General features: G+C 43.1%; 1 protein-coding gene and 1 long non-coding RNA gene across 6 annotated transcripts in view; one reads left to right on the top strand and one right to left on the bottom strand.

The window, feature by feature from the left end:
- The window catches only part of DIAPH2 (diaphanous related formin 2), an 838,844-nt gene that overhangs the window by 534,943 nt on the left and 285,596 nt on the right, over nt 1–18,305 (bottom strand). The window lies entirely within an intron of this gene.
- On the top strand, nt 16–11,282 carry LOC142073217 (uncharacterized). Its single transcript, XR_012669966.1, has 3 exons — nt 16–139; nt 1,482–1,596; nt 7,668–11,282. It is a non-coding gene; the product is annotated as an uncharacterized LOC142073217 (long non-coding RNA).

The raw sequence follows: 18,305 nt of genomic DNA on the forward strand, positions 1-18,305 counted from the left end.
AACATCCCCATGGAAACTACAGCATTTGCATAAATGGAAGATAATATTAGAGAAGTAGTGTATATCTAGCTTCCTTTTGATGGAAAAAAGGAGTGACCACATAATAAGCAAGCTCTTGAAATCCCATGCATATACTATGGTAAGTATGAATAAAATCATGTAGGAACCTTCACTTTGATCACGGATACATTACTTTTTTTTTTTTTTTAACTTTGTGATTAAGAAATGTCTGTGTCAGATGTTATACTAACATGCATTGTTGACTTCAGCTTAATACAGTACTTGTTGTGGACCACATATGCAATGTGTGTCAACAAACATGTATCTGAAATAAACTGAATTCATGAAACAAGAGCAAGGTCAGACATTTCAACAAAGGCAATTTTATTTTTATCTTGTAATTTCCGTAGTTTTTGAGCATGGTGAATCTTTTGACAATGTTTTCTGCAACAGCCATTACTTTACTGCAATCTTTACATGTGTGCTTGTGTATGCACATACACACAATAGTTGAAATATATATAAAACGTGTATACAAATGTTAAAATATAATACTTAGGAAGGAAGATGTCTTTAGACTCAATGAGTTGCAGTGCAGAGATATATTTATACACACACACACACAAAACACTAAAGTCTGAAATCAGATTTCTTGTGTCAGAGAAAAGGTTGCTATACAAATTTTGATTTTTTATTCGTACTCATGTAGAGTACTGATTAATATGTTAAAAGAGAAAGAGGAAGTGATTTATAAATTCTGTGTCAGACCCTTATCTCAGGGTTTCCAGTACATTAAATGTTTGTGTTATTTAGAATCCTAAATTCATTCTGAAACAGTGTTTGTGTTATAATTTTATACTAACTCTTGTTTTTGTAATTTACAAATATATCTCCCAAAAGGGATACTGCATTGAAGGAAGTGAATATAATTTTTACTTAACCTGAAACCTGTTAATCAAAAACTGAACAAAAAGGGGGAAGAAGCATTTGTTCAGAAAACATATTTCAACAAAAACAAAATATTCATAGATATGTTGAAAATCAGGGTAATTAAGAAATTAGCCTCATTCTGAGTGTTATTAAAACAAAAGCAGGTTACAGTAAACAAGCATTCATTGTTTCACTTGGTTGAATGCTGATTTATACATTAATTATTCTTCACTGGCAAACTCCTTTATTCAAAATACTTGGTTCTCAAGAAAAAAAAAAAACATAATGAAATGGACAGCATGAGATTAATTTTAAATGGAAAACAATACTTTTTTTTTTTGTTTAGTCGCTTTAAAGATAGATTTCCCTAAATTGGGATGAGTGGAACCTTTCTTAATTAATTCACTAAATTAATTCACTTAATTATTCACTAAAAGACCAAAAGAAACGTATCTTTTAACTTCTGCACATCAGTGCCTCATAATGTCTACACATATACAGTGATTTCACTTTTTTATTCTTTGCTTCTCTTCACTCTCTGCCTCAACCAGAAAGGGAGAAAGAATGTGACTCAAATCAAGGAAAATTAAAAGGTTCAGGTGTTGGGAAAGGCCAGCAACAACTCTTTCCAGAACAACAAAGAGAGAGTCTAAATTAAACATGTTGGTAAGCAATCAAGATTTTGTTTTCATTTGGTGTTATGTTCTATTTTGTGAGTAATAATGTATTTGTTTATCAAAGCTGGAGGAAAAAGAGATGATGCAACCTGCTGTAAGAGATTGTTTTCCATTCCGTTCTTCTATGTTATGTACTGCACGTACATAAAGCATGTGTCTTCAGTGATACCTACATCTGTGAACTAACTAATATATCCCACAGAAAGAACTATTTCCATTTTACACCTGTTTAGCATATGAAGACGTAACAATGACATTAGTCAAAATGTTCTAGAAGTTCAAAATATATAAAACAAGATTAATGGTACTAATCACAAGGAACATACACAAACATGTTGTAATGGTTCAGAGACCTAATTAAGAGGAGGGAAGGAGGTTACTCTAGTAGTTGGTACAAAAATCTGTAAGCACACATGGCTTTTGGAAATTAGCAGTTGCATGTTAACTAATATACTTGTACACCTGTTCACTCACTCAATTACAGAACACCATTAAATGTTACCACTACACTATGTTTAGCGGCCCTAACAGCATTAAATAAGATTTTATATTTTACCCTCTGAGTTGACATTTTCTCTTTTTCTTTAAATTAGTTGGTTTTAGAGTTTATAAAAGGGATTCGGAGTGCAGCCTAAAACAACACTCAGCACAGTGAGCATCCCTTCAACTTCTCAGACAAACACTACATTAAGATGGCATTAAAGTTGAGACCACATCAGCATAACAGTTTGATTGATTGATGCATAAGTGTTTGTACTCCCAATATAAAAGAAGATCGTGTTTTAGAAATAACAGTTACTTACATGACAGTAATTGTGGTTCTTGGAGGTGTACTGTCCACACAGATTTCACTCTTGATGTGCTTGTGCCCCAGGCACACAAAATCAGATTTTTGAATAGCAGTGTTCAGTGTGCTCTGGGAGCCTTCACAACCAATGAAGCTGAGGTGATAAGGGTCAGAGTGGTCTCAACCACTTCTTACTTTTTTCACCAATGAAGAAGTCCTTACGGAAGGATTAAAAATTAGCAGGTTGTGGGATCCATTTGGACAACACATTTTGAAGAACAACAATTTCTGTAAGGTAAGTAAGAGTTGTTTCTTTGAACAATTGAATACACAGATTCCACTTTTGTTGATTAGCATGCAGTATACAATGCCTCGAGATGAGTAAAAAGGAATCCTATGTGAAGATCAACCGATGGACCACTGTACCGAAACTTGCATCTGGTCTAGAGGCCAGACCCAGAAGACTTGAGAGTTCCTCTTAGGGATTCTTGCCTAAATTGTCTGACCCATTTCCAGGGTTATCCATGGTGAAGATGGGTCAGAGTCTAGCAGATATGCTCTGTTCCTCTGAAGACGCTGAAGAGAATTCTTCTTTCATAGGAGTGATTTGGACAAGTGTCCTCTGCCTATTAAGGGCTATAGTTACTTATTTCCTCTCTTCATCTGACCAAGGCTAAAGATGCCAGTACCAGTCCCCTAGCTGAATCAACCTGTGCTGAGAACAGTCTTGGTGCTATCTTCCATGCATACCCATGAGTCCAGTTGCTGGCACTGATGTGCTCAGTGTAGGCATTCTCAGTGCAGTCACCACAGGTACAAACTTATCTGGCACCAGGACACTCAATGCCAAAAAGAGGTATGGAATGCGTTACCTAGGGAGGTGGTAGAATCTCCTTCCTTAGAGGTTTTTAAGGTCAGGCTTGACAAAGCCCTGGCTGGGATGATTTAACTGGGAATTGGTCCTGCTTCGAGCAGGGGGTTGGACTAGATGACCTTCAGGGGTCCCTTCCAACCCTGATATTCTATGATTCTATGCCGACTGAGTGCTACTGAGGGGGAAGGGAAGAAGGTGGCACAGTGTTTACTATGTGAAGTGATCATCGGTGCCAATTTCTGTAGCTCTGCCTTGAGACTTTGGAATGTTGGAGCATTGGGGGAGGATTTTTATTTCCTCACAGGGGAGGGAGATTTGTATCTACCCTGGTCCTTGAAGTGGTGATTTTTACAGCCACTTTTTGAGTCAACACCAAAGCAAAAGAATGGGACCTCTGAGTGTGCTATGAGCTCTGGGTGACATGAGAGAAGTGTGACTGACTAGGTGGAGATCTCTCCAACTGCTTATTGGGATCAAAAAATGTCTGATGTTTCTAGAAGATGCAGCTGCAGTCTACCTTTTCAGAACACAAAAATAGCCATACTGGGTCAGACCAATGGTCCATCAAGCCCAGTATCCTGTCTTCTGACAGTGCACAATGCCAGATGCTTCAAAGGGAATGAACAGAACAAGGCAATCATCAAGTGATCCATCTCTTGTCATCCAGTTCCAGCACCTGGCATTCAGACGCCAAAGGACACCAGAGCGTGGGGTTGCATCCCTAATCATCTTGGCTAATAGCCATTGATGGAACTATTTTCTTTGAACTTATCTAATTCCTTTTTTTTTTTTTGATCCAGTTATAGTTTTACATCCCTTGTCAAAGAGTTCCACAGGTTGACTGTGTGTTGTGTGAAATAGTTTCTTGCCTTCAGAGTGTGCTTTGAAAAAGATTTGCATACTGAGCAATGCTCAGAAACATGTTCTTCTAGACATACAAGACATCTCAAGTGCCTATTGCTTACAGACACTGATATGTCTCAGGTCTGATCAATCTCAAATCCTGCAGACATAACGTTGACAATTGTGGTTCTATGTGCAGAGGCAAAGAACCCTATCTTGCCCATAACATGAAGTAATACTTTATATAAACCAACTGGTTGAATTAAACTTAGGCATACGCTTACCACCATATTGGCCAGATGCAGTGGGGGTTTCTTCACCATCCTCACAGCAGGTTCAGGTGGGCTCTGTTCATGCATAGCATGATGGGTGGTAGGCTGTATGTTGCAACTCTTTATTTAGGTGTATAGCGGATGTTCAGTGCAGGTACTCCATAAATTAAGGCACAAAAGAACAGATAAATGGCTTGGGAAAAGAACTGATCAAAGGTGCTTGGTAATTGAGCAAGCCAGGGCAGCTGGGGACTCCTCTGACTGGTACATCAGGGAGCCAACCCCCCATCATTATAGTCCACCTTTACCCCTCCTACAAGTGGGGGGGGGGGCGCGGTCAGGTCCCGGCAACGGAATTGCTGGGGAGACCTGCATGAAAAAGGGTGGAAGCCCCCCTGCACTCCTGGAATTGGAGGTTCCTGCCAGTGGATCTGCTGGAGGGATATGAACGGAAAGGTGTGGGGTGGGGGTGGGCTGAAAAAAGCACTCTCCCCCCCCCCCCGCTGAATTGTGGGGGTTTTCGCCTGCACTACAGGTTAATCCCAGACATCTAATAATAAAGTTGCGGCCTGATTAGAGCCATATCTAATGTCTCCTGTCATTCTTTTGAAATAGCCAGACAACGAGATCTTGCACACCAGTATGCATGTACACCAAGAGTGAAATCCATGTGGACAATCACTTGAAAAACGCCCTGGCCCCATGTCCCGCCACAGCAAAATGATGGCTGAACATCTTGACTGTTAAGTTTTGCCAGTATTGTCATCTGCTTTTTGTTATAAAACTATCTATTAAAAAAAACAGAAGAGTTGCACAGTGCAATTTAAACAGAACACTGCGTGGCAAACATACAATGTGCAGCTATTTTACATAAAGAGATACTGAGTAAGAAGAGTAATGCAGATGTCTGTTTTTCTTACTTAAAAAGCATCACTCTATCAGCAGTTTTGACAGTAATGTTACAGTGCGTTAGTTCCAAAATACACTATTATATTATAAAACCTTATTGAAAAGAATGACATTTCTATCCTGGATATCAATTGGACTTTTTATGCTTTAAATAATATGCAGGAAAATTATCTTGATATATTATGCATAGTAACCATGTGGCTGATGTATCTTATGTTTACGGAGGAATTAAAAAAAAAAAAAAGAGACCTATACTGAAACATGAAATGGCTGTCCAGAACTAGAATGAGTTCAGATTCAGATTACAGGTTTCCACTCACTAACTGGACTGAGGAATATCTGTTTATTAAGAGCACCATACCCAGTGTATTAGAGGCTACAGTCTATTAAAGCTGCACTGCCTTGATTTCATAACATGTTGTGACAAAGTTCCTCCCCTACCTTGGTGGGTCTTGCTCTTACTGGCGGATTTCTTTGCCTCCAAGATTCAGGCCAGCCCTCAGTTTGGCCGTTTTCATGAACCCACAGTCCCGGTCAACTCCTCCTGTGTCTGATCAGGATTTGGGAGGTTTGGAGGGAACCCGGGCCCACCCTCTACTCCGGGTTCCAGCTCAGGGCCCTGTGGAATGCAGCTGTCTAGAGTGCCTCCTGGAACAGCTGTGCGACAGCTACAACTCCCTGGGCTACCTCCCCATGGCCTCCTCCCAACACCTTCTTTCTCCTCACCATAGGACCTTCCTCCTGGTGTTTGATAATGCTTGTACTCCTCAGTTCTCCAGCAGTATGCCTTCTTACTCTCAGCTCCTCATGCCTCTTGCTCCCAGCTCCTCACACGCGCACCACAAACTGAAATGAGCTACTTTTTAAACCCAGGTGCCCTGATTAGCCTGCCTTAATTGATTCCAGTAGCTTTTTGATTGGCTGCAGGTGTTCTAATCAGCCTGTCTGCCTTAATTGTTTCCAGAAAGTTTCTGATTGTTCTGGAACCTTCCCTGTTACCTGACCCAGGGAAAAGGGACCTACTTAACCTGGGGTTAATAAATCTGCCTTCTATCACTCTCCTGTGGCCATCTGGCCCGACCCTGTCACAGTATGCCGTGGCATATATGTGAGAGTTAACTCTAAATGTCCTTACTTTCAGGATTTTATAAGCAACTCCACCAATGGTAAAATATTGTGTCACGAGGGCCAGAAACCAAACCTGGTTTCAAGTAAGCAAGGATTTAACTCTGTGTAGACTTCACATGTGTATAGATACAAACCTATGTTCAAAAAGGGAATGTTGGAATGGTCATTACTTATCTCACAAATGTCAGAATGATCTAATTTGTGTTTCTGGTGAAGAGAGAGAACAACAACAGTTGACATTCAAGATCAAGAAACGACTATTTTCTCCTGTTTCCCTTGATGAGATTAAAGACATTTCTAAGAAGGAACACCTTACTCTAACTATCCAATACCTTCATGTAAAAGAAAGAGCTATTGATAATTATCAGATGTGAAAAATTTGTACTGATTCTTAGCAAACTTTATCTATGTCAAAGTATGCAGTATGAGACTCCACTTGAAGTTTTGTGTGGGACAATGCTAAGACAGTGCAAACATCATGAATGAGTTGACTAACGGAGTTCAAGCAAGAATAAAAGAGAAGGCTCTCCATGTGGGTACATTCACTGCCACGCCCACAAGCAAAACTTTGCTTTAGTCAACACTATCTCAGATATGCCCAAAGTTACAGAATTCTTTATCATTGTACAAGTGTCATGTCACTTTGTAGTCAAAAGCAATACCAGACACAAGTTATTTGTTCAAGCTCAGAAACAGCTCCAGCAGAAAATTATTCAGCTAGAGTAAATGACAGCTACCAGGTGGTTTTATTGGATAAAACTGCACTATGAAGCCATTCTCACTGTATCTGAGTCAGCACATATCATTCAAAAGTTTTAGCCGAGCCAACTGGATTCCAAGCTAAGATAAAGTCACCTTTCTTATTGTATGTGCTTATCTTGAAAAGAATAACTGGTGTGACAAATGCATTATCAGAGCAACTTCAATAAAGTGGACTTGTTTTACTACGTACTACACACTTGATCAAAGGAAATCAAAAACAACAAAAATCAGCAAGATCTGATGCAGCGTGGGGGGAAATAGTGGAAAATGCAAAAGAATTTGCTGTTGGTATTGGTACTTAACTGGATTTTCGGACAGCTGAATTGTCTAAAGTGCCCCAAAAGAACTCAAAGTTTCCAAGTTTCTTGTTGATTATCTGTCAACCAGTACTATTGGGAAAAGTAATATTGATGAGACAAGTCTCTATGATACATTTCAAAAGACTTACTGTGTGGTTTATGACTATTTAATTTCCTATATTTCAGATATGCTTTGAACAAGATCCTGTCTTGCGGAAGTGATGAGGACCTGTTTTACAAGTCATCTGAAAGGCTGTAACAGCAAGCACAGTAAGGGAAGATTGTCACCTACTGGATCACCAATTTAAACCTCTTAATCACTTGGATTTGCGTAAAAAGTCTCCAACTCTAAAACCATCTTAATGTATGATACTTACACCATACTGAAATCTCACAAGGTATGACTGCAGTACAACATTAATTCAGACAAATCAGCAGAAAAATATTAGATTACATATGTACTCATATTGGGAAAACAGAGATCAGAAAAGGGAAGCTTTTGGTTACACAGAAAGTGGATGAATCAGTGTGGATATCAATTGAGACATTGGACCTTACAGATAATGTATGATGTAATTCAGCAACTATTTCCCAGGTGTATGTGTAATTATTGAATTGTGGTTGAAAAATCTCCAAAAAGCCCTTCCAAGGATACGGAAAGTACAACTTCTAAAACTGAAATATTGTGCATCATTTTACCTTCATGATTAACAAAGAATTCTAGTGTGACTGAGGGAAAGAATTCACAATTTCTCTTTCTCTACTGAATGTTATATATAACATACTATATGTCATGCACAGAGAGCAACACAGTATAGCTTTAAAAATGAAAACTAATTTTCATAATAATCCTTCTGAATGAGACTGAACTTGGTAAAATAAAGCATACAAAGAGACAAAGTATGAAAATGTAACAATATAAAAGTCACTGATGTTCCACAGTTATTAAACAAAGGATTTAACAATGAAAAACTGGCCAGAATCAGAACTTATTAGCAATATTATTTTAAATGTTAAATGTCCATAAAAAGCAATTTAACTAAAAATCAGACAAACAAATAATGTATTCAAAGGTATCCACATTATAAAGAAAAATATGAATAGGAAATAGATTGCTATTCATTTTTACAATCCACCTTGGTAATAAAGAGAAGCAGTTAAATGCAGGCTTGGATAAAAGTTATTATGCCCTTTGCATTTTAAAGCAAACATGTACAACTTTGTTGAAACACTTCTGCATCAGGTTACTAGAATACCAAGTCATTCATTTTCTCTCAAAACCTTGTTAATTTCAGTATTATGTGCATTACAAGTTTGAAAGAATTATTCTACTTAAAGTTAAAATACTGTCTAAAACCATCAAGCCATATAAATCCTTTCCATTCCAGCAGTAGAGAAATATCAGTCTAAAACCTAGCACTTCAATAAGTTACCTTCCACTATAATTCACAAGTGGCATGAAAATTGTAAGACTAGTTCCTTATTAAATCTCTTCTCTCTCCCTACCCCCCCCCCCATCCTCTTTTTAAATAAGGAATTTAAGCAACTTGGCATCAGAGTCTCTTTTTTCGGAAAGCTACCAGCAGACGGTCTCTCAGAAGAATTCCCCAGTGTTACATTCAGCATTGGTGTGTAATAAACTGAAGAGCAAAGACCCTCCCATAACCTAGTCAGTTCTGAACCTCCAAGGAAGTGGTATTAGCTATTTGGCATTTTTCACTTGGCACTGAAATTATATCCTATCTGTCCTTAAAGACCTATATGGTAGTCATAAAGGCAATAGATCCAGGTTCCTGGCCATATTCTAATTCAGATCATGACATTCTGCCTTAAATAACATTTATCCTACAGGTTTCAGAGGGGAAGCCGTGTTAGTCTGTATCACAAAAATAATGATGAGTCCGATGCATCTGATGAAGTGGATTATAGCCCACGAAAGCTTATGCCAAATACATTTGTTTGTCTCTAAGGTGCCACAAGGACTCCTCGTTGTTTCTCCTACAGTTTGAAAAGAAATATCTCTCTCTCTCCCCTTAGGTCTCATCTCCCATCATGTATTTTTGGGGGTAACAGAATAGATTAGATTGTTTCAAATGGCTATCTAAATATTTGCTCTTCAGAGGTATTTTATGAGAGACAGAGAATTCTCTCGGCTCTGACATGTAAACGGCGCAACCTCATCAGAAGCAAGGAAGTTATTCCAACCTGTCTTCCAGTGTTGTAGTTCAGTTTTATATTCTATATCATCACATTTACCTACTAACGTGCTAACTGGAAGATTCTGGATCACTTGCAGTAGACTTGTATTGCAGCAGCACTTCATAAATAAGCATAATACATAAAACTTTCCTATAAACACAGAAGAATTAAATTGCATGTCAAGGAAAAAGAATGTAAGTGAGAGAGAGGAAGACTACAGCCCCTGTAGTGCACTATATATGAACACACACACACAGACACACACAAAATTAGGCTTAGAAAGATTGATTCTTTTAAGTAAAAGTTGTTCAACGTCGATTTCACAGTACACACAAACAGAAGAAAAAGTATTTCATATATAAAAATCAAAGTGCACGCATAGGCAAAGTCAGAAAAATACTGCTTGAGAACTTGAGAATTTAAAATCCAGTGATTTAGACTTAATTTTTTTTTATAGATTCAAATTTTCAGTGATAGAAAAATCATGAGTTTCAGCATTTTTTCCTATTTTTACTAATTTAAATGTTCATGGTTGTAGAAAATTAAGAAGCACAATCAGACAATTATTTTATAGTAGACTTTGAGAATCAAAAAGTAAGGCTTTGTGAACGGTTAAAACCACTTGTCAACATCACATAAAAATATAATAAGTAAATATTCTTAACTCAACAAATCAGATCTGTTTTTACTATTCATTCGCTAGTCCATTTGCAACGAGCCTAATTTAAAAAAAATGCTTAAAATTAACACATCCATCAAATTTATAAAAATCTGAATTTTACCAAACCTATATACAATTCAGTACGGCTCAGCACCAGGAAACAAACAAAAGTACAAAAGAATCTAAAGTCCTGGTTTTCTAGTCTCAGGATTGAGAATATAAACTATTTATCCATCCATCTAGAGGTGGACCTGAAAATCTTTTAAATCCAGATATGCCAACCATCTGCTAGCCACACCCACTTGCCAATTAATTCAGCAGCTGTGTGATCTAACCACATACTCCCAATGCCACCTGGTAGAAATGCAAATTGTACAGCTATCCACTCTTGGTATGAAAATAAATAAAGTGCCTCTGCTACATTTCTATCCTCCCGGTATTCATAAAAGCTAACAACCTTGACAAGGTGTTATAAAAGTAAAGGAAAGAACAGAAATCAACAAAGACACTATGTTGATCACAGATGTGTTATCAGTCTTTGATATCACTAAAATCAAAAGTTACTATATCAAAGCTTGCAGAAAACAAAAATCCCATTAAAAATAAAAAGAATAATTGATCTGAAGGTGCATTTTGTTTTAAGTTTAAAGTCTGTTCACACAATAACGAAACAAAAAACAAATGTGCAGTGCCACCTGATTTTGCTTAACCAATGTCATCGTGTTGAAGGAAATTACATTAATTTATAAATGTTTTATAAATATAGAAAGAAGGATCAGTGAGCTATCTCAGAATAAAGAGAAGGGGCGAAAAAAGTAAAATGCAACAAGTAATGGTAACAACTAAAAAAAACCATGCAGGTTCTAGGGTCCGCAGGTAGTGTTCTAATTTACCATAACACTCAAAGAACAGACCAAAAGCCTTTTGCACCATTCATTATTTTTTTTTTTTTGGGGGGGGGGGGGGAGGCAGGTCATTAAGAAAAAATACTAATGTTACTTAATCCAGTCAACATCAATTGTGGGACTCACAGTAGAAGTATGGAACATCATGGCACATTGTGGTCTTCAAATAATTGTTGTCAATCATTAAACACGTTTCATTAACTGCTCCATATCAGAGTTTATTTCCTGCTTAACTTAACAGTTCCAACCTGAAACATAATGTTTTGGGTTCTTTATTTTTGGGGGGGAGGGGGGTTTGGGCTTTTTTATTATTATTATTCTTGTTGTGAGGTGTTGGGGGGGGTTGGGGTTTTTGTTTTTGTTTTGTTTTGTTTTTTTGAGGGCGCGCGCAAAAGTGCTAGCTCATATAGTTTTCAATACTAAATTTGCTCCTCAATTCATCCAGCCATTTTTTAGTGGTTTTACAGAAACAAAATCCCTTTTTAAGTTTCTGCTTTGTTTTACTTTTGTTCATGTTGTTGTGTAAAGGATCAAAATAGCAGTGGATGCTGATTATAGTAAAACAGTCTAAACAGAAATTACTTGGAAATACACAAAGTACAATGCTGAGGGGAAAGGAAACCCAAATATTTCCTGTTGACCTTTAGAGCAATATGTAAAATCACTAAAACTAGTGAGCAAAAAAAATTCAGACAAATGCTTCAATTGACTGTATCCCTTTTATGAACAGCGTCCTCACAGACAAGAATAGCTGCTTTGTGAAATGTCACATAAGGGACTGGAACAAAGTAAATTTGTCACCTATTTCTCCCTTCCTTTCTCCTTACTATTCTTCTCCACATACTGAAGTAGGGGAACAAGTCTCACACTTTCTGCCTATCTTCCCCCATGCTCTCCTCTCCCCCTGCCCAACCTGCCTTAGCTTCAACTTTTGGGACACTTAACATGGAAGTTCCAATTGTGAGCTGCCCTCTAACATTACTATTCAATCTGCAGTTGGAGTAGGGTTGCCAACCCTCCAGGATTGGCCTGGAGTCTCCAGGAATTAAAGATTGATCTTCAATTAAAGATTATGCCGTGTGATGAAATCTCCAGGAATATATCCAACCAAAATTGGCAGCCCTAAGTGGGAGACAGTTGGTGGAAACTGGACAAGTTTGGTAGCTGCCTAAATATTATGGTGATGAGTGCTTTACAAATGTCATAAACATCTTAAACAACATTAGATATAAGATAACAAATGTATTTTGCCTGTACAAATCAAGACATCTATTTTGGTTGCAAGTCCACAAGAAAAGAAAGTTAAACCTTGAAATACATATGCAAATTTTTGACATATGCTGCTTCATGGTATGCATTTTAAAGTGGAAATTGTTGCAATTAACACACAGGCAGCCATTTATTTTACATATGTTCGTGTATATATAAAAATCTATACCCAAAGAAAAATTATCACTGATGTCATCATGATGAAAGTCCATCAATGTTGTACATAGGATTTTTGATTCTTGATGTGATTCACCAACATTAAAATGGAAAGTGGACATTACGGAAAAGTTACATTCCAAATACTGCACTGGGGAAAATATTTTGGTTATCTAGCATTACATGTAGGGGTAGCACCCCAGCAACCCTTGGAGTGGTGCCTCCATGGCGCGGTATAAGGAAAGCTGCGTGGTCCCCCACCCTCAGTTCCTTCTTGCCAGACAACTCCAAGAGAGGAGAAGGAGGGCGGGATGTGGAATAGACATGAGCAACACATCTCAAAGAACACCAGTTACGGAAAAGATAACTGTCTTTTCTTCTTCGAGTGATTGTTCACGTGTATTCCACAATAGGTAATTCCAAGCTATATCTGTTGGAGGTGGGAGGAGTTCACAGATCCCCAGGATGGAGTACGGCTCTGCCAAACCCGGTGTCATCCCTGGTTTGGGGGACAATCGCATAGTGCGAGGTAAACGTGTGAACCAAACACCAAGTGGCGGCCCTACAAATATCCTGGATAGGGACGTGGGCCACAAAGGCAGCCGACAAGGTCTGGACCTGAGTCAAGTGTGCTTTTACAATTGGTGGCAGGGGAACACCGGCCAGATAATAACAGGTGGGAATGCACGAGGTGATCTAGTGGGAGAGGCGCTGGGTGAAAATCGACTGACCCCGCATGAGTTCAGCTGAGGCAACAAACAGTTGAGAGGACTTCCTGAATGGGTTAGTCCATTCCAGACAGAAGGCTAGCGCCCTAAGCACGCTGAGCTTGTGGAGGTGGTGTTCCTCACTGGACGCGTGCAGCTTGGGGCAGAGGACAGGCAGGAAAATGTCCTGGCCCGAGTGATAGGCGGAGACAAGCTTAGGGAGGAACGCGGGGTGTGGGTAGGCGGAGACAAGCTTAGGGAGGAAAGCAGGGTGTGGGCAGAGCTGAACCTTATCCTTATGAAAAAACGTGTACAGGGGTTCGGAGGTCAGGGCCCTGAGCTCCGAGACCCGCCTGGCCTACGTGATAGCAACCAGGAAGGCCACCTTCCACGAGAGGTGAGACCAGGAGCATGTGGCCAGAGGTTCAAACGGGGGCCCCATGAGACGGGATAACACCAAATTCGGGTCCCACGGCAGGACAGGGGGCCTAGCATATGGAAAAAGACGGTCCAACCCCTTAAGGAATCATCCAGTCATAGCATGGGAGAACACCGTGTGTCCCTACACTGGCAGATGGAAGGCTGATAAGGCCGCCAGGTGCACCAGGCCCTGGGCTCTAAGGCGAAGGAGGTAGTCCAGGATAAACTGGATCGGGGTGGCCACCGGGGAAACACCCCGCTTGGCAGCCCATCTGGAGAACCGGGACCACTTCGCCAAGTAGACGCGGCGTATGGCGGGCCGCCTACTTTCCAGGAGTACGTGCTGGACCCCCTCCAAACACGTCCACTCCTCCCCGCCTAGCCATTGAGCAGCTGCATTATGAGGTGGAGAACCACGAGGTTGGAATGGAGGAGGCAGCCTCAGTCCTGGGAGAGCAGGTCCAGGTGGAGCGGCAATGGCTGCGGCGGAACCATTGGCAGGCCCATGGGGGTCCCGTACCAATGCTGGCAGGGCAATCAGGAGAACCCGTGCCTTGTCCATTTTTACTTTCTCCAGGACCCTGCTGATGAGAGGGAACAGGGGGAAGGCATAGCAAAACTGGTCTGAACATGACAGGAGGAAGGCATTGAGGATAGCGCCCTTTCCCATACACCGCCCCCCCTCCCCCCCCGAGCAGAACTGGGGGCAGCGCCAGTTCCGTCTTGTTGCAAATAGGTCCACCTGCGGAGTTCCCCACACTCGGAAGAGCTGGTGAGCCACTTCTGGGTGGAGAGACCACTCGTGCTGGGAGGAGAAGTCCCTGCTCAAGTGATCCGCCTGCATGTTGCTGGCGCCTGGCACGTGAAAGGCCCTCAGAGAGATGTCGTGGGCTATGTAGAAGTCCCAAAGCCTAATGGCTTTGTGGCAGAGGGCAGAAGATAGGGTCCTGCCTTGCCTGTTGATATAGAACATCGTGGCCGTATTGTCCGTGAGGACCCTGACTACCTTGCCCTGTAAGTGCGAGCAGAAGGCCACGCACGCCAGACGCACCGCCCTGAGTTTCTTGACATTTATAGCGATGGGGCTGACCACAGCTCTTGGGTCTGAACGGTCCCCATGGGGGGGGGGGGGGGGGAGAAAGCTAGGTCCGATGCATCGGACACCAGCTTGAAGGACGGGGCCCTGTCTCGGAAAGGGACCCCTTGGAGCATGTTGTTTGGGATGGACCACCATCAAAGAGAGGCAATCAGGCACAGTGAGGACCTTGTCCATCCTGTCCTGGGCCTGGGAGAACTTTGAGGCCAGCCAAAGCTGGAGGGGCCTCATTCGGAGCCTGGCGAGGCGGACCACATACGTGCACGCCGACATGTGACCCAGGAGCTGGAGGCACGCTCTGTCCGGTGGGAGGGAGGCCTTGGCCGACGAGGCATCCAAGAACATCCCGATAAACCCTATGCGCTAACTAACTAACGTGGACTTGGTGTCGTTTACTAACAGGCCCAAGGCAGCACACATGGACAGTAGAAGTGTCTCGTGATCCCGCACCTTTGACCAGCCAATTGTCCAGATAGGGAAAGAACTGGACCCCTCGGCGCCTGAGGTAGGCTGCTGCCACCGACATACAATTTGTGAACACCCTTGGGGCAGTGGATAGACCAAACGGGAGGACCGTAAATTGGTAGCGATTCTGTCCCACCAGGAAACGGAGGAAGCGTCTGTGCCCCTTGAATATGTGGATGTGGAAATACGCATCCTGCAGATCCTGGGAGGCGATGATGGAGGGAGACCATGCGGAACTTGACTTTGACCTTAAACTGGTTCAGATCCCACAGGTCCAGGATGGGCCTGAGTCCCCCTTTGGCCTTCGGGATAAGGAAATAGCAGGAGTAGAACCCCTTGCCTCTGAACTCCCCGGGGACCATTTCCACCGCTCCCAGGTCTAGGAGCTGCCGCACCTCCTGCTCGTGCAAAGGATCCCCCAGAAGGAACAGGGGTGGGGAATGGCTGGGCGGGGGCAAAACAAATTGCAGGGTATAGCCCCCGGGAGACCAAAGTGAGGACCCAGCAGTCCGAGATTAGTCGCGACCACTCCATGAGGAAAGCACACAACTGACTGCAGAAGAGAAGCTTCATTTAGTTCCCTTTGGGAACTGTCAGGGTGCCCCCCCAGCATCCCATCGAAACTGCCTTTTCCCCACCTGCTTCCCCTTGGAGGACCCAGGCTGCGGGGCAGGCCATGACTGCCACTGAGGGTGCCTTTTATCTCTTGACTTTTGTAGGCAGCCTCATACTTAGGCTGGGCAGCCGAAGCAGGGGCCTGCTGCAACTTAAACTTAGTTTTGGCTGGAGCCAGAACATAAAGACCCAGGGTCTGCAGGGTCGTGTGGGAGTCCTTCATGCCATGCAGCTATGTATCCATTTGTTCCGCAAATAGACCGTTGCCATCAAACGGGAGATCCTGCATGAACGACTGCGCCTCACTGGACAGCAGGAGCCACGACGCCCTTCTCATGGACACCGCCAAGGCCATAGATCGAGCTGCAGTGTCCACCGCACCTGACGCCGCCTGCAGTGACGCCTTGGCAGCAGCTGCATCCTCCTCCACCAGCACTTAGAACTCTTTTTTATCGCGCTGCTGGAGGGAGTCCTCGAATTTAGGCAGCTAACCCAACAAGTTGAATTCGTATCTGCCCAGGAGAGCCTGGTGGTTTGCCACCCGCAACTGGAAACTTGAGGATGAATAAACCTTTCGGCCAAAAGAGTTGAGCCTCCTTGAGTCTATGTTTTTCAGAGTGGGGGCTGGTTGGCCCTGCAGCTCCCTGTGGTTGACCGACTGGACAACCAGGGAGTTGGGCGTCGGATGGGTTTAGAGGTACTCGTGCCCCTTGGTAGGTACAAAGTACTTCCCTTCCGCCTTCTTCGAGATGGGAGCCAGGGAAGCCAGCGTTTGCCACAGGGCATTTGAAATCCTTGCCACACCTTCATGGAGGGACAAAACCACCCTGACTGGTGCCGAAGATGACAGCATATTAAACAGGGAGTCTGAGTTCTCCTCCAGCTCCTCTGCCTGGAGGTGAAGGCTCGATGTCACCCGTTTTAAAAGTTCTTGATGGGCCCTAAAGTCCTCCTGCGGGACAGAGGCGGGCAGAGCCACTATCGCCTCATCCGGGGAGGGTGAGGAAGCTGGTACGGTGCTCTGGGTATCCGTCAGCACCGGAGGGTCCACCACCTGGTCGGTCTCCAGGCACAGTACCGAGGACGTACGTCCCACCAACCCTCTCCTCGGGGGCCTGGAGAGAGAGGCTGACGGTGCCTCTGAGGCTCCAGCTACTGAGCGGGCCCCAACCAGGGGCTGCGTCGGAGGCCACGGTGCCTACTGGTACCACTGTGCCAGCCACTGGGCCAGGTGCCACTGCACCTGCTGTGGCACCGACGGCCCTGGCTGTTTGGCCTGGCTGGCCTGGCCCGGCCCGGCCCATGGAAGGGCAACTACGAGCAGAGCCCGGGCTGATGAACGACCACTGTCAAGGGACCGGGCGGAACGGCAGTGCTGGAAGCGACATCACCCACGGGACCGCAATCTTGATGCAGAGGACTGGTACCACTTGCAGCTGCTGCTTCGCGATCTGCTCCGACGGACAGACCTGCAACAGCGCGGTGCCGGCGATCTATGCCCCGGGCTGTGGAGACGGTGCCTTGGCGGAGACTTGGAGAGGGATTCTGAGCAGGAATGGCGATGACGTCCATGCCGCTGCTGGCTGCGGTAACCTCTGCAAGACAAGGACCTCTGGCGACATCTGCCTCAGTACTGTCGGTAATTGCTCCGTGGCGTGGAGCGGTGCCAGGAGTCCCAGTCAGATGGTACCCAGCCAGACAGTCTAACTAACTACTAGCACTAAATGAACGAAAAGCTCTGGGGACGAGCTACAGCAAAGCTGGAGCAGAACAGTTCCAATGCACCTTCACTGGCGGCAAGAAGAAACTGAAGGTGGGGGGAGCACGCAGCTCCCCTTATACCACACCATGGAGGCGCCACTCCAGGGGTCACTCGGGTGCTCCCCCTACGGGTACTGCTAGGGGAAAAACTTCCAGCACCGATGCATGTGGCGAGCACGCATACCTATTGTGGAATACACATGAGCAATCACTCGAAGAAGAAAATATTTTGGTTATCTAGATTTTTGTGGATTCCATTTATTTGTTGCACTATATTCATTCTCCAGTCCCTACTCCTTCCAACAATACATAGCTTTTTTTTTTTTTTTTTTTAACTCCCACATCAGGTATTATTTGGAATGGCTCATAAGGCACTAACCTTTTTTCACCTTGTTAAGTATGGAAGGATACCAACTGGTGATTGGGTTAGAAGGCTAGAAGCCTAGTATTGAAGGAAGCCAGCTGGTTATCCAGGGAGTGGAAAGGAGGGTTGCAAATGAAAAAAAAAAATGTAATACAATTGGCTGTGATGTCATATGATCATCAGTTTGGGACACCAAAAACTGCTTA

Source organism: Caretta caretta, chromosome 9, assembly GCF_965140235.1.
Source record: "Caretta caretta isolate rCarCar2 chromosome 9, rCarCar1.hap1, whole genome shotgun sequence".
NCBI classification, from domain to species: Eukaryota; Metazoa; Chordata; order Testudines; family Cheloniidae; genus Caretta; species Caretta caretta.